This window comes from Lactuca serriola, chromosome 7 (assembly GCF_051521515.1).
Source record: "Lactuca serriola cultivar US96UC23 chromosome 7, Lser_US96UC23_V15, whole genome shotgun sequence".
NCBI classification, from domain to species: Eukaryota; Viridiplantae; Streptophyta; class Magnoliopsida; order Asterales; family Asteraceae; genus Lactuca; species Lactuca serriola.
The window spans coordinates 156052293-156070240 of NC_136414.1; the positions used below are offsets into that span (position 1 = coordinate 156052293).

Sequence of the window (17948 nt, forward strand, 5' to 3'; positions counted from 1 at the left end):
GGGGGATTAGAGGAGGGGTTGAATCGACTCAATTTGATTATCTTGTGGAGATATTAAATCCTATTCGCATAAGGGAAATGTCGGATAAGTGGTCTTGGATGCTTGAATCGTTAGGTATCTTTACTGTTAAATCAGCACGGAATTGGGTTAATGATATGACGCTTCCTATGGGTAGTATGCCTACTAGGTGGAACCGTTTTGTCCCTATTAAAATTAACATTTTATATGGTGTGTGCTTTTTGATCGCATCCTTGTAAGAGCTAAACTGGTGGAAAGGGGGTGGTGATAGATTCCTTATTGTGTCATGTGTGTCATAATTCTCAAGAAAGTGAGAAGCATTTGTTGCTGTAGTTTTCGGTTGCTGATCAGGTTTGGAGTCGGGTTGGGCATTGGCTTCATTTAGACCTTCCTGTATTTTCATATATATTTGATGTGATTACAAAATCCAATCCGACTTTAATTTGTTCTTCTCTCTAGCTCCTTGCTAGAGGTTTTGTTTTGCTAGAGGTTAACTGGATGATGTGGTTACAAAATCCAATCCAAACTTTTTTACTTTTTATTCTTTTTAATTTCAACAACTTTATATGAAATACACATATAAAAATAAATACTAAAAATCTTAAAAATATATATTCAAAATAATAAATACTAAAAATCTTAGGAGGGTAATATCGTTTCCTGTTTGTCCATTTTAAGTCCCTACGTATTTTTTGTGCATACTACACAATTAAGATTATTCTAACCGTTTACAAATAGTCCTTTTAACAGGAAGAAACCGGTAAAAGAGATTATTTCTAAACGATTATAACAACCTTAATGGTGTAATACATACAAAAAATAGGGACCTAATATAGACAAATGGGAATTGAGGAAATAATTAAATCATTAATAATTAATAGAAGGGTATAAGAGTAATCTACACTATAATTAATTATGGTAAAAGAAAACAAAATCAATTAATATCCCATTAATTTAAGTTATCAGTTTCTCAAACCTATATCAAAATCATCGTGTAGAACCACCATCATCTTGTTCTCTCTTCATAGGCCCGAAAACCCTTCTCTTCTCCTTATTTCGACACCACCAGAGAAATAGCACCACCCCACACCATCTTCGAACCACCAACTTTATGAATCGGAGAACAAAGGGTTTTAACAGTGCTTGGCGACAAAACAATATCCCAATCTGCAGCGATTCTCCCCATCCACACTAACGACCTCATTCCTTCAACATCGATGCCTTCACCATCTTCTTCCTCCTTTCTCCTCCCTCTTTTGAGTTAAATGCCACCAAGACATATTACTTCCATTTAAAAGATAGGTCTTTCATTTCAATCGGAATTCTCATCGACTCACCGACATTGGCATTTGATATTCATGTGCTCCTTTCGAGTGTTCATAGATTTGAATTCGTATGCAAAGGTTTTTCTATTTTCTATAATGGAATCCATGATTTTTAATCTATATGCTAAGGTTAGTATGATTTGAAGTTAACTTCCCCTGGTAAAAAACTAATTGTTTAATACATGAATTTTAATTCATCTCTCTTGGTAAGCATTACGATGCACATCAAGTCTCAAATTTGTAGTTGTTTAATTATATTTCTTGTTAAATAAAAATTGGTTAGTTCATAGATACTCATAATGTATGATATTTAATTTAGTTACAACTTGAGGAGGCTTTTGCAGGTAAGTTCTAATTCCTTGAAATTAGGAGTTTTTTTATGCCTATTTCATAAATTAATTGGTTTCAAATACTTCTTCCATGGTACAGAGAATGGTACATGGATTTTTTTCATATATATTTTTTTGAAACTTGTAGTTTCAACACTTTTACTCTGTTAAAAAAAATTTATATCTTTGAACTGTCGTATCTCTTTCATACTAGCTCCAAATTAGATGATTTTTTTTCTGCGTATTCTCCTCTATGTTAGTTACATCTTAGGCTTTGGAATCATTCTGATTTGACTAAAAATGACTAATTTACAGTCCCCTTGAACAGGGGTTGTTCGAGCCAAATTTTCAGCACAAATTGTTAATTCTTATTTTCTGATGCAGGATACGATTGTTCAACATTCAATAATGATTAAAGAATGGCTAGAACTTATTTCCTTGGCAGAATTCTTATAGAATGTAAATGCTTAGAATTTGATTTCATGACATTCTCATAGAATATAATTTTTATCAAAGGTACATTTTAATGGTTGTAGATAGGAATTAATGTAACTAAAATTTCACATGGTTCTAAATTACTAGGTATTGTTTTTATTAATTTATAATGCAATTTGATTGTAATGAACAAGGGAGCTTTTGACTTAGAAACATTAAGGCCTTTTTGAATTGTCATGGTTGATTGAAGACCACATGAAGTGATAAGAGTAAATACTTTTCTTCATACACTTTTGGTTTTTGATCAAGTGATTTGAGGATTATATTCTATTAGAATAAATTACAATTCTTTAATGTCTACTACATTCTATCAAAATTTATAGTTTTTATTCTCTTAGAATGCACTGGATTTTATAATATTTGAAACTTAATTATTGTTTTCTTTGTGGATTTAAGTCTTCAAGATGCTGTATTTGATGTGGAAAAGGAAAAAAAACATGGAGAATCTGAGTCTATTCGAACAGAATGTATGCTGCCATAATGCATTCTGTAATGTATTCTATTAGAATTTATTTATATAAATGCATTCTGTTAGAATATCTTTGAGAATGTTTGTTAACAACAAATATATTTGTTTAACTGGTAATACTAACGAGTAATGTATCTTATTCTTTCAGAATTGCATGGAGAAGAAATTTAATAATGATCATACAAGAGAAATATTTGGAATTGAGTTCAACAAGTATATATGTGAAGATCAAGTTGATTATATGGACCATTGAAGATGATCAAGTGTATTTCTTCAATAACTGTATATTCAAGAATGCTATTTTTTTAAGAATTTTATTCATTTGTATGATATTCTGTTAGAATATGTATAACTATATTAAAATGTATAAGGATATTTAGTCTGTAAGAATATGTATGAATTTGTATTTAATTTTGGATGTATATTAAGAATAAAATCATAGACCTAAGTTATATGTATATGAATAATATCTTATTCTTAAATCAGGTCAATTATCAAATATAACTGCATTGGAAATGTATTCTGCAAGAATAAAATTGAAAATATATTTTTTAGTTTATGGTTGGCATTCTGTCATTCTGATAGAATAAAATCGGATTTTTAAATTTGAATTAATTTAAAATATTTATATTTTTAAAAATAAAGGAATTAGTTATCCCTAAAAATCCAAAATTTTCCTTTTTTAATATAGGTTAATTGACTAAAATGCCCTTATGCTGAAATTTGTGTGATTATATGGTATATGTTACCCTATTATAATATCATAGACCCTCAGATCATGACCTTTGATTTCATTACATCCGGTGGTCCAAATCTGTGCATTCTGGCACACAATAGTTAGTAAAAACAAAATATCCTAAGCCTATATAGGGTTAGGTTATAATATGGATGGACAACTATTGTGCGGACGTGTAGACAATGCTATTTTATGAGAATTGCTAAGAGAATAGGTTGTTTACTAATGTGAATACGTTCAACCTCACACAACTATCGTCATTTTCATGCATTCTCACTAATTTTTATTCATTTTTGTTCTCACGCATCGTTTATTCAATAAATATTCTGACAACATTCTGACAAAATAAGAATAATAAAAAAAAATCTATAATAACCTTATAGACGATTTAATTAGTGAGAATAGATGATAACGACAATAATTATATAGGATTGAACGTATTCACATTATCAAACAACATATTTTATTTGTTATTCTCATAGAATAGTACTGTCCACACGTCCGCACAATAGATGTCAATCTACATTTGAACCTACCTACCTACCTACCTATATATATATATATACACACACACACACACACACACACACATCAAGGTTGTCAAGACTGTCAAGACTGGGATCCTACATATGATCGTTTTTGAGTTTGCAAGATCGGGATCAGGATCCTAAGATCCTACAAAATAAAACATAATTTTAATTTATAATTTTAAAACATGAAAAATATTTCAACCATTTAAATTTTCATTCAAAAGTTATAAAAACTTCAAAATATTATTCATAAGTCACAACACAAAATGATAAACGGTAAATTGGTAAAAGATAAAAGACATAAAGTGTTATAAAAACTTCAAAATATTATTCAATGCACAACCAACTTGATTTTCTCCAGTTTGTCTTCCTTGTTGACCGCTGCTTTGGACTCTGAGGAGTTTGCCTATTTTGGCTCATCAAATAAGTTTAGGAACTCCTCGTGTAGATTGGAGAGTGGGATCGTAGCAGGATTCGGTTTAGGGAAGATCTCCTGTGATGTTTCATGGGTTGACACTGTGTTATTTGTTGATGTGTCACGAGTTGACACTGTTTTTATTCGTTGATGTCTTACATGCTGACACTGTGTTACTTATTGATGTATCAAGGGCAGCCAATGTACTAATTGGACACGTTGATTTCATTGTTTTTCTTGTTTATGTATTTTAGTTTGAAAATGTAGTCTTTACTTTTATGGCTTCTCAGATGTGATGTTATTGTGATCATGTAGCATGAAAGTTGATTTTATGGGGGGATTTGGGTGTGGTTGAGGGATAATTTAGTAACAAGGAAGTCAAAGTTTATAAGCATTTGCCATATTTCATAATTGTGAAATGCAGTTATGGCCAACATAACCCTTATAGATTTAATCTTTGCTACTAGTGAGAAGGTATCATCACAGTCAACTCCCGGAGTTTGAGTAAATCCCTTCTCAAACCAGTCACGCCCAACATATTATGTGATAGTGGTTGGAGGGGTAGGATAGGCCCCAGTACCGGTCGAAAGGATCGAAGGGGTAGGCCATCACCCTGATATGCTAGGAAGTATTTGACTTATGTGTTTATGTACTAGGATATTATATGGTAGCAGTATGGGGCAAAATAGTCACCGAACGGTCCAATATAGGCCTGCACACCCGGTTCATGAGGTCCATGAACGCTGCTGGTGCATTGGTGACTCCGAAAGGCATCACTACAAACTCGTAGTGCCCATAACGAGTCCTAAAGGTCGTCTTCTGGATATCCTCCTCGCAAGCGCAGCCTCCAAACCACACCATTTCCAGCTTCTCTTTCTCTCTCTACTCACTCTCTAGCCTACCCTAAGCCCCCCAAAGCCTAGGGTACCCCCTAGCACCCGAAGGAAGCCCTAGAGCTCCCGAAGGCTCCAAACTTTGAAGGCCGAAGAGGGGAAAGGTTCCATGTGAACGAAACTTGCACATGGGTTAGTCGATCCTAAGAGACGGGGGAAGCCCGTCAGATAGCGTGTTTCGCGCGAGCTTCGAAAGGGAATCGGATTTGCAACTAGCAGCAACTCGAGTGTGTGGTTCGGTTATCTTCTGTGGAGGTGAGTCTTCTCACTGTATCTATGGCTCGAAGGCACCAATGTCGGCCCATTATTATACTATTTAGGATGATAGTTGCTATGTGGTTTATATGTGATTGCCGGCTGCTACAAGTGTGGCAGGGATGGTCACATCAGCAGGGACTGCCCATAGGGGGCAAGCCCATTATGTTTTCACTGCAATCAGGTGGGCCACAAAAAGGCCGACTGCTCGACGATGAGGGGAGGAGCAAGGAGTGTGACTGCTCCTATATGAATATAAAAGTTACTTAAAACAGATTTATTACCCTTTGTATCTTGCTGAGCATAGGGGGTACTTTCACGAATAATTCATATCAAACAGAATGCAAAAATAAATTATAATAGGTGTAATTTATGAAACTTTCTATCTCATCAGCTCATTTGATGACTAGACGTCTAGACCGGCAATGAAACTTGTAAAATCTATGTTACTAAGAGAAAAAGCCTAAATCATCACTAAATTTTAGTTCGATACACATTTGTAAATTATGGAAAAATAATGAGACTTTATTGGAACCATGTAAGTAATGAAACCGGTAAACTGGGAAAAAGGGGTCGAATAGTCATTTTTACCGGCAATTCATGTTTTTTTGTAAAGAAATTTTAGTTTGGGATTTTTCTCGTAAATTAGGGTAAAATATTAGGACTCTTCTGGAGGTTTTGCTATATCAAATTTACAATGTCCGGGATGTTAAAACAATCATTTTGGATAGTTATATACAAATCGATATTTGTTCCACGCTAAAATATCATTTCGGTGTTGTTTGTTTTTTCGAAGCGAAAACGCCAGAAGTCTACGGATCACATCTACAACCCTCTACAGCAGAATGTGTGGACCAAATGACTGCAACTTATAATAAGAAGTTTGTTTGTTTTTTAACGTATACATGTTGCTGCAATAAACTGAAATTAACCATACAATAGTTAAAAATAATTCTAAATCAAAATTTTATTTTCCTTAATCATATACAAATCAAATATAACGATTATTGTGATGATATTATTATTAAAGACATTTATCTAAAATAATTAAATATAATATTTGCCAAATAACAATAAGTAAAATTGTTAATTTAACGAACAACATGTTCATTTTGTTAAATTTTGAAAAATGATGGTTATTTTCCTGTTAGCTTCAATAAATTTGGTAATTTAGTGATTAACTTAATAATTTATTAATATTTGATTATAGACAATATAATATAAAAAAATATTTATATGAAATTTACCAAATGGTTTTGAAATTATATAAAATATATTCGAATTGTTTATAATATCCTTCATAATCTTATTAAAATAATAAACATGTTGAAAACAATTAAAACAAATCTATATTGAATAATATAACTTAAAGTAAGTTGGAAAGTGATTTGAAAAAGGAGGGTCCAGTGTTGCGCCATCCAGCATACACACAACACTTTTTAAGTCAGAAAAATTCTAAAAAACAAATAGTTGCGAAATGTCAAGTGTTGTGCGTATGCTGCACGGCGTAACCATAAGTGATTTTTTCTTTAAAAAACAAACAACACTTAATGTAGTTACATACTAATGCATACAGATACACAATATTTTTAGTTATTCTTTAAACCGCATCAGACCACCCACATCGCATCAAACTGCACCACACTGCATAGCACAGTTTGGAACCCCATAGTGTGGTTTGCGGTTTTCGAAAATCTCAAACCGCACATGCGGTGCGGTTTACGGTTTTGACTCTAAACCGTATCAAACCGCACCGCATACACCCCTAAACTATATATGATAACAAAATAGAACCCTTTAGAATATGCGTTCCTGAAATCATATTTTTATGCCAAACATGAAACTGCAAAAATATAAAAATGTAACTTCTAATAGGCAAATAAATATTTTTCCAAAATCACCAATTGTGATTAGGAATATCAAAAATTCTTGTGGGACTCCTTTCCGTATGAGTAGTACTTTTACAATGTATCCGTGTTTGGGGATGGGAGCGGAAATGGGTTTTACCCCATTTGTTTTTCCGGAGCGGGGGCAGGGGCGATGACTTCCATCTCGAATACTCTACGGGGCCCTCAAAATAATTATCCTATATTTAACTATTATTTTATAAAAATAAATATTGAACTAGAGAAGTCATTACATAATATATGTTTTGTATTTAAATAATTAGTGTAATATGTAAGATTAAACTAAACAAACGAGTTAAAAATAAAGTTAATCGGATATTTCGGGCTAAGGAATTAACAGGGGGATTCGGAAGACGCAAGGGCCGTGGGCATGGTAACAAGAAAATTCGAGGTTGGGATCGGAATAAAGGAGAAAACAGACGAATTCGAGGACCGGAGCAATAACAAAGAGAAGCTATTTCGTTGACAATCCTTAATTGTGATCTTGAATAACAGAACGGAGTTATCAGCCTCGTATTTTTTAATATTGGACCACTCACATTTAACATTTACTACTTTATTTATGGTGTGGAATTGTAGGTGATACACTAAAAGTTGTTGCAATTACTAGTTTTAATAAACTCTTCCACCACCCCATGCAATTAATATCATTAGTGGTTGTTAGTACTCGAGTAAACTTGTTATGAATAATATTTGTACCGTATTGATTTTTTTTCTTTTTTTTGAATTTTTTTTTTTGTTTAGAACTCACACACAAATGTTTACAAATACATAATATTAATTTATTATATTACTCGATGAGTAAAATAATACAATACAATGATTATTATGTTAGCAACAAATGTTGATGCTTTTGCTTGGTAAATGTGACATGAAAAAAGTTTATGGAAAAGTTTTGTTAGACCATCCGATATGGGAGGGGTTTTCATGTGTGACATCCGATGTGTCACCCCTACCCATGCGTGAACACCGTCCCAACGGTTAGTGTGTGTTGTGGCGTGATTCCAGTCATAGAAGAAGACGATGGATTTAATTGGGCGATGTTTTTTTACCCTTGCTCTCTTTCTGGTCCTTTGTAATCTACTATCTTTCTCCTTGTCTGCTCTCTTTCTCCGTTTCCATCTGGTTCTTCCCTTCTCCTGCAAGTTCTTCTGGTCCTTCTTGGTCAACGCATGCAAGGCAGCAAATGGGGAAATGTTTTAGGGTTTGATGGGTTGAATGAAATAAGAAAGAAAACGGTTGTATTCCATCTCAAAAGAATCTCATGCCCAAATTTTGGTTTTTGACATAAAAGGCCCCTGAGTTTCATTTTCTTATATTAGTAGTTTTTCAATTTATAATATAGGGTTTTAATGTAATTTTTTATTAATAAAATGTTTATTTAAGTTTAAATTTTTGTTTTTTTATTTAATCTAATGTCAAAAAAAATAATAACAAGATAAATAATGTGCAGTGGTAACCATTTTCAAGGGCTAATGGTTTGGTAGTAGCCATGTAGTGGAGATAAAGTGTCATGCATAGGTGTCAACACTTTTCTAGTGAGTTGGTGGTGACCATATAACTTAACCTTATTGTTGGTGCTTGGAATGATTTTTCTTTATTTTTATTTTAGTATTTTTTCAAAAACAAAGAAAATTCTTCTTTCCTATTGGAGTTTTTTTATTTATAGATTTTTCATCCCAAACGAGTTTATGTTTTTAGGTGTCGTGAAAGAAGCTTAACAATTAGCAATAATATCACATATTATGAATACGCTAAACTAGAATTTTCACAATTTATTCAACTCCTTAGAGTTAAATGGATTGCTACTCAAATCGTCATTCTATTCTTTATGCAGCTACATCAAAATTTTCCTTACATGCATTGAAATCTACAAAATTAAATGAAATATACTTATAAACACTAATTTACAACATATGCAATAATTAAAATCTTTCATTTTTTTAGTTAAAGAGTTTAATATTGGCGACTGAATGTCATATTCATTGAAGCTCATATTACATTTTTTAATCTATTTGAATGTCAATTAAACATGTCACATTCTTCAACTTGACCTTTTTTTAAAAGAATACAATATTAATCAAGATTTTATGCACCAACGCGAATTTCTTTATAAAGAATACATTATGGAATGAGTGGCTTGGAGCTACCATTTTCGCTCCTGTGTGAAATATATAATTATGTTTTTAGGAAAAAAAAACCAATTTCCAATTTTTGGAAAACAGAAGAAACATGACACCAAGTAAATAATGTTTAAAGATTTGAAAGGTCCGTAACTTGGAAAAGAAGAATATAATGAGTGTAATGACTCTTTTCTAGTAGGGCCTTGATTTATAATTTTATCCAAAAAAACTATGCTTCATTTTCTTGGACAAATCATTACAAAATTGAACATATATATACCCCGAGAAACAATTATCAAGATTACGAAAACTACTTATTGCCTCAAATAATATTGGCTTTGTGAGCTTCTATACAGAGCTATTTGTTATTTAAACTATTCTCAAAAGGAAATGCATATATACATGATATTGTGTTGAAAGATTTCGCCTAACATGTACACATTCTTTCGGTTAGTTAACCATTGATATGCATTTGTATTGTGTGTCGAGATGAATGAAACCTGACATTATCGTCCATGGTCGACCATCATGATGATAATTGGTGTACACATGAGTATGCAAGTAGTACATTCCCATAAGAAACCTCACACCCCAAAATATTTAATTGATTGGGAAATTGAGGTGTGAGCCAAAACAAAAAGAAATTGGCAAGAATCTTGCATGTGGGAATGCATGAAATCCACATATATTTTAGGACATTGGATTCCTAAGGAATGGGATTGATGATGACATGGGCTTGGCCGGATTGATTGGTTTTAACTTGCTCTATTTTCGTTACACATGCGCCCATGTTGGGCATAACTCCCTAATATCAAGGGTACCTCTTCATGTTTTCAATATAATATATAATTGTATTACATAAGTATGTAATGTACACCAAGAAAATACTTTAACATTTTGCCTTTTTGTATGAATGAAAAAAACAAACCCAACTGAAAGTTACGTGGTTATCTATTTTTTTAAAAGCATGCAAACTTACTTCATGCAACGCAATTCTCATAGAAACGAGATCGAATGCTTAAATAATAACTGTTTGTGACACACTTAGGTGTTGTTTGTATTTTCTAAGACAAAATATCTGCAGTCTGTGGACCACATCTGTAGACCTCTGCAGCAGAAGAGGTAGACCAAACATCTCCAGTCTGAAAAAAAAAAGACTGTTTTTTGAACATCCGCAAGCTAATAAAATAAACTAAAATCTAAATAAACTGATTTTTTTAAACTACAAAGTGATTTTTTAATATATTTATGACTTTGTTATAAATAATTAACAAATCTAAATCAACGTTTAGTATTATTGTATAAAAAGTGAAAATAAATATGGTACAAATTAACGTATATATTTGAAAACAACCAACAATTTTGGTCGTAAAGTTATGCTTAAACATTGTAATTAGGAATCAAAGAATTTGATATATAAATGAATGAAAATAAACTTCGATTTTTCAATTAAATCAATTAAAAACATGTCATAAATATTTTTTCTAAGAAATTGACGATGTTTTATTAAATAATATTTTATAAAATTTGGCACAAAAAATAAGAATATATTTTTTTTCATATTTATATAAAAAACTACGATGACCATTATTATAATAAACTTTTATTTATAAATTTGTCAAAAATATCACGTTTGTGTCGTCAAACTTTTTTGTTAAGTATTGTAACTTTTTTTTTCAAATTGTTTATCACTAATGAAGTTGGAATAAATATAAATTCAAAAAAACAAAAAAATAAAAATAAAGTATATGTGTTTTTTAAGGCTAGACGATGTCTAAAGATGTTAGAAGACTCTGGTCCACATTTGCGCCAAGAAGAGGGCGCGCAGACATTTTTAGGTCTGCAGTCTTCAAAAAAAAACAAACAGTCTGCGAAGACTAATGTATGCGCATGGTTTGCGCTGTGCAGACAGAAGAGACCAGGAAGATCTGCGGACAAAAAACAAACACCACCTTACAATAGCATGCCATACCAAGAATCCAAGATAAAGGATAGTTGAAGATGCCATACATACTCTGGATGCAAGGGATCTCAAAGACCTGGGGGCTGATGCATATAGACAGTCTCCTATAGATGACCATTAAGAAATACATTCTTCATGTCAAGCTGATGAATGGGCCAGTGTCGAGAGATAGCCAGGCTGAGAACATTGCGTATAGTTGTTGGTTTAACAACTGGGCTAAAAGTCTCATCAGAATCGATACCCTGTTGTTGGCTACGATCATTTGCCACTAGTTGCACTTTTGCACTTTATAGCGAGATAAAGAACCATCAACGTTAAACGTTTGTTTGAACAACCACATAAAATGAACCACATATTCTCGTGGTGGACGTGGCACAAGAACCCAAGTATCATTTGTAATAAGAGCATTATATTCCTCATTCATGGCTTTATGCCAATGTGGATCTTTAAAAGTTTGTATGTGTGACCTCAGGACCGAGGAGATGGATGTAGAAGGAAGATTAAGGCAGTCGATGGGTTTCACAATGCCACTTCTAGATATGGTGTGCATATGTTGAGTCGAAGGGGGAGGGGGAGCTTCGTGAGGTGAATGAAGGGGAGGGTGTCAGAGGCAGAGAGGTAGATCCAACCTCAGACTGATGGTGGGGAGTAGAGGGTCGGTGGGAGTGGTAGTGGGATTTGAGGTGGGGTGTAATATCTGGTGAAGGTTACGAGAGATGTCATTCAGACAGGAAATCATAGGATAGAGGATCAGTGGGGGTGATCAATCCGTATAGGAAGATAGACACATCAAATGTGACATGACGCGAGATGATGATCTTTCGAGTGGAGAGATGGTAACCAATAAATATGCATGGTGTGGAACGTGGTTAGAGTTTATGAGCAGTTTGAAGGCGAGATAAGCAAAGACAGCCGAACATACGCAAGTGGTCATATGTAGGGTGGCACCTAAAAAGGCGATAGCAGGGAGTGTCATTAGAAATAGATACAATGGGAAGGATGTTAAGTAAATGGCATGCCATGTGGAGAGCCTCTGGCCAAAAATATGTAGGAAAGTGAGAATAGAAAAAGAAGAGTACGCATCATATTTTTATTAGTGCGAATCATGCATTCAGATCTTCCATTTTTTTGAGAGGTGTGAGGACAGGAGAAACGAAAGATAATGTTATGAGATGCAAGATAGTTATGGAAGGGTTTATTATTGTACTCCCCTTCATTGTCACATTGAAGTTGTTTGATAATACCCCCCCCCCCCCCCAAATTGAGTTTTTATTATGTTGGAAAGATGAAAGAATTTTTGAAATACTTCAAATTTATCATTAAGTAGATAGACCTAGAGATAATGAGTAAAATGATCAAGAAATAAGACATAATAACAATTACTAGTTATTGGAGAAGTCTGTACATCAAAATGAATATTCCCAAAAGGTGCAAAAACGATTGAATCAAAAAAAAGCAAAAGGAACTCTAGTGTGTTTGCCAAGTAGACAAGCTTGAAAAGAAACATTATTTTTTGGTAAACGATAAGAAATAGAACTAGTAGAAAATAAATTCTTTAAGACTTGATTGTCGGGATGACCGAGCCGTTAATGCCAAATGGACAAAGAGTTGGAGATGAACAAATGACTTGTGGAACTTGTGACTCGATATAAAGGCCCTTTGATATCATAAAAAAATGAGAGGATGGCGAGTAGGATAATCAAGAATGGTGAAACCATAAGTATCAAAATCAATAGAAAAATTGTTGTTAGTGTTAAATTTGCGAATATATATGAGTTTTTTGATAATATTAAGTGTGATGATGACGTTTTGTAAATGAAGGGTGCGATAGATATATGGAAAACGAAAAATGGTATGTCCCGATGTCACAACAGGTATTGCAGAATAGTTACCAACATAAATAGATCAAGCATAATGATTATTAGAGACAGATTTGAGTATACCTGTATTGGCGTGAACGTTGTCGGTTTCTCCAGTGTCCATGATCCAACCACCATTTCCAGGACCATTCAGCGAGATAGTATTAAATAAATTGGGAGTGAGGTGGGCTGATCTGAATCGAGCCAGGCCCACGAGGGCTGACCTAGTCCAGAAGATTGCACATGGCCTCGAGGAGTAGCAGTCAAGTAGTGCACAGATTATGGAGGCCTTTTACTAAGAATTCTTAGGCCGATGAAAGTAGACATGCCACAATTTCCATTAGGTTGGTTGACCGACTCTGGAATATGATGTAAGGGAACCTAATTCTGTTGGACATGACCTGATGGATTTCATAATTGAGAATAAGATGGGGGCGGTGGAAATTAAACCCATCCGTAATGAGCGTTATGAAGATGTAACGGGTTTTATGAAGATGCTGACCAGCAATGAATGAAGGTGGTTATTGTTGGCTTCACTAATGATTGTTGCTACATCTGCCATGGTGACCACTATTCCCCCGATTTGAGGAAGCCAATGGAGCGCTAACTTGGAGCAGTGAAGGCGTTGAAGGATAAGTCTCGTGAGATGGGTGAGTGACTTGGTGATTATTAAGTCTCGTTTCTTCAACCAACAACATTGACCTCATCTCAGAAAACGTGGGTAGAGGTTTAGATAAAATGTATGATTGCAACAACACTCTCGATTTTACTAGGGATGTCATTTAAAGCATGGAGTACCACATTGCAATCCTTGAACTTTTCACTAGACCTTCAAGAAAGTCTGCAATCTTCTTGATCTTCTCACCGTAATTGTGAATGGTAGAATCTCCCAAGGTTATGTTTCGTAGCTCACTCTCTAGTTGCATTGCAGTGGACTCGATATCATCATAGAAAAGTGACTTGACATTTAACCAAACCTTACGAGTCGTCGTATTGATGGAGTAGGCGGATGTGATTAGCTTTTGACAGATGAATCTAAAAATCCATAGTTTCACAAGTTGATCGAGTTCTTTCCACTCAGTGTTGGTAGGATGGGTATTGGCAGGTCGAAAGTGTCGTCAATATGAGCAACAACACCGTAGGAAATACAGTGAGAGATCACTCCATGGTTCTTAATTGCGGGCGAAGAGATACAAGGATAAAAGGGATGTATGTTTTGATGTTTGTGGTGTCATACGCCTTGTGAGGAGGTTTTGAAGGGGAGTTGTTTTCACATGTTATGATGAAGAAGAAAGAAACAGAAGATAGAGGGAGAAGAAAAGAACGTCAATTGATGAAGAAATTGACAAAAGGTAATGCAAGATCGACTAGGTTTATTGGGTCTCTGATACCATGATAAACACTATTTTCCCATGAATCTATTCTCATTCATAGATACGTATAGATAATACACGATATATACAAGGCACATGGGCCAATACAAAGGGGCATAACTACAATGGGCTACAATGCAAACATATACATAAATACATAAATGTGTATCCGCAAATAGAAACGATTCCCACCCCCGGTGGATAGACTTTATAATCTTAACCCATAAAGCATAATCTCTGGTAAAAGAAAATCCAACCACCATTTTGTTAATAAGGCTCTATTAAAGGCATAAAGACCTTCCACACCAAATCACCTTTATCCTTGGAAGCTAAAACTAACTCCCATTTCACCCAATGAAATATTCCCTTTGTGATCACCAAAAAAACCCAAAAAATAAATAAAAAAATAAAAATAAAAAAACTTGAGTAAATTACACGAATGGTCCCTATCGTTTGGGGTAATTTGTGTATTTGGTTTCTAACTTATTTTTTTAACTCGGAAGGTCCGTAGTGTTTGTTTTTGGTACGCGCTTGGTCCCTACTGTTTGTTTTTGTTACGATCTTGGTCCCTGTCTTACTTAAAAAGACTACCACTTAAATAAGAAAAATGATGGGGTGGGTAAGGTAAGATGACGGGGTGGGGTTGGAGGTGTGGTTATTTAAATAAATTAAAAAACCAAGAGCAAAATAGTCTTTTTAGGTAAGATATGGACCAAGCGCGTAACAAAAACAAACAGTAAGGACCTTCCAAGTTAAAAAAATAAGTTAAAGACCAAAAATGCAAATTAACCTAAGCCATAGGAACCATTCGTGTAATTTGCCCAAAAAACTTAGTTACAGGCATAAACACCTCCCACACCAAACCCCCCTTTATCCTCAAAGGTTAAACTAACTCCCATTTTACTTAACAAAATTTTCCCTTCATGCAATTCGACACCCAAAAAATGAGAACCAATAACTTCCAACATATGATAAACGGTATTTGGAATTTTGAAAATAGACAAAATATATATGAGTAGGCTCCCTAACACATATTTCAAAATAGTAAGATAGCCACCAATCGAAATTAATTTCATTTTCCAACACGGGACATATTCGATTCTGTCGGAAGATTCAAATAAGTAAAAAGAAATGAGGCTAATCTACACCCAATAACCAAGGCTATATGTGCAATCTTGACCTCATTCACCTGTATCCAAAAAGATTAGACTTCTACAAATTTATGCTTAATCCAGAAACTACGAAAAAACATTGTAATATCCAAAGAAGATTTGTGACATCATGAATCTTTCAATCACCTATAAGTGTTGCATCAAGATTTGTGACATCATGTATCTTTCAATCACCTATAAATATTACATGGTTGGCATAAAAATAAGAAATAGACAAACCTCCATGACTAATAACAGCACCTTTATAAAAACAAATGAGATATAGATAAACAATGCCGTTTTTTTTACTTAATGCTTATACCATAGCTTAATGGGTTAAGAGTTGTTTGCGTGTTAAGTGTATATACATTTATTCAATTGTGTTATTGGGCCGTGTTAGCTGGGCTGCTATAAAAATAGGTATATATATTCAGGAAGCCCAGATCAGTTTCTAACGAATTTACATTTCTTTTGCCCCAATCCAACTGAGCATATTTAATTTTTTATGCCCGGATTTTATTAACAAGCACTATTTAGTTTTATTATTTCATATTTTATAATTTTAATGTATTTTATAGTTAAGTTTACAACAAAATGTATTAGCCAAGAAAAATAATTATAACATCAAACTTTTTTTCTTTTTTTATAAAAGACTAAATGGTTTATGCATGTCATTTTTTTTTCTAATGCGAAATAGATCTTGTCTAAGTAATGTAACTCAACAGAATAGGATAATTAACTATTTTTATAAAGTACTATATTTCATTTGATTAAACTAAGCACACACTTTTTTTATTCAAATGAAGAAAATCTTTTTTTTTTTTGGTATATCATTATAGAACATAACAATAACTTATTTTTGACAATAACACTCTAAAATAACTAACAAATTCAGAAAACAACGATAAAAATATTATGCTATTACATATTACATATTAGGATTGTTGTTGATGAAAGTACAAATTCTCTTGCGCAAAGTAACAGCATTATCAGCAGAAGGGTAAAATAGGAAAAACACATGGTCTACCTCTTTGTCCTCAATAACCTCAATATCTCCATTCCACCCATTTTTACCCAAAATATCCTTATAATACCATCCCCTGTCCTTCAATATATCTTTTTCAGCAACACAAACCAGTACCTTGGAGCATCCAAGATCCGACACCTTCGGATCCTTATCCGGGTTAATCAGCGGGTCATCCAACCCACTTGTTCCTGGGTGGGCAAACATCCATACATCCTCCATGAATGGCTTCCATGGGTGTTCGCCTTCAGATCCGATCCGATCTTCTCCCCAAAAATATGGGTGGAGCAGGATAATACCTCGTAGGTTTATACTCAATCTAGGTTTTTCTGACCCGACCCGGATTGCCATGTGGTGGCCGATGGTGGCACCGGCGCTGTCGCCGGCGAAGAAAACATTTTCAAGATCTGCATAATCGTTGATCCATGGCTCCGGGCAGTTTCCAGCGACCCATTTGATTGCTTCCCAGGAATCGTTTAAGCAGGTGGGGACGGGATGCTCCGGCGCCGTTCGGTAGTCAACGGAGACAATGACGACGTTGGATTCGGCTGCGACGAGGTTTGAGAAGTTATGGTAGAGAGGGGAGAAGGGGGATTCGATGATGAATCCGCCGCCGTGGAAGTAGATTAGAAGAGGGAGTTTTTTGGTGGCGGTTTTAGGAAGGTAAAGCCTGACGGAGAGGTTGGTTTCAGGTGAGATGATGACGTCTTTGGATTGGACGCCGGAGGAAGGATCAATGCCGGCGGGAAGGACATCGGTGCCGGTGAGTTTCTGGAATCGGCCATCTTCGTATACTCGAATGATTCCGCGAATCTCTTTAACAATCTTATCTGATGAATCCATCTGCAAAAGATATGGGGGAAGACAGAAGTGAGGTATACTCGAATAATATATACTACATTATTAACATTATATAATATAATATAATATAATATAATGTATAAAATAAAAGGCATGATATCAAAAAAAAAAATACTAATAATAATAATAATAATAATAATTAATTAAAAAGGGAAAATACTAATCTAAGCCAAACCTATCCAAAATTAATAAAAAAAACAATTAGCCAAAACTAGCCCAAAA

General features: G+C 34.1%; 1 pseudogene; it reads right to left on the bottom strand.

Moving 5' to 3' along the window:
* Window positions 1–16720: 16720 nt before the first annotated feature.
* LOC145063383 (putative carboxylesterase 2 pseudogene) lies at window positions 16721–17745 on the bottom strand (annotated as a pseudogene).
* Between the last annotated feature and the right edge of the window lie 203 nt (window positions 17746–17948).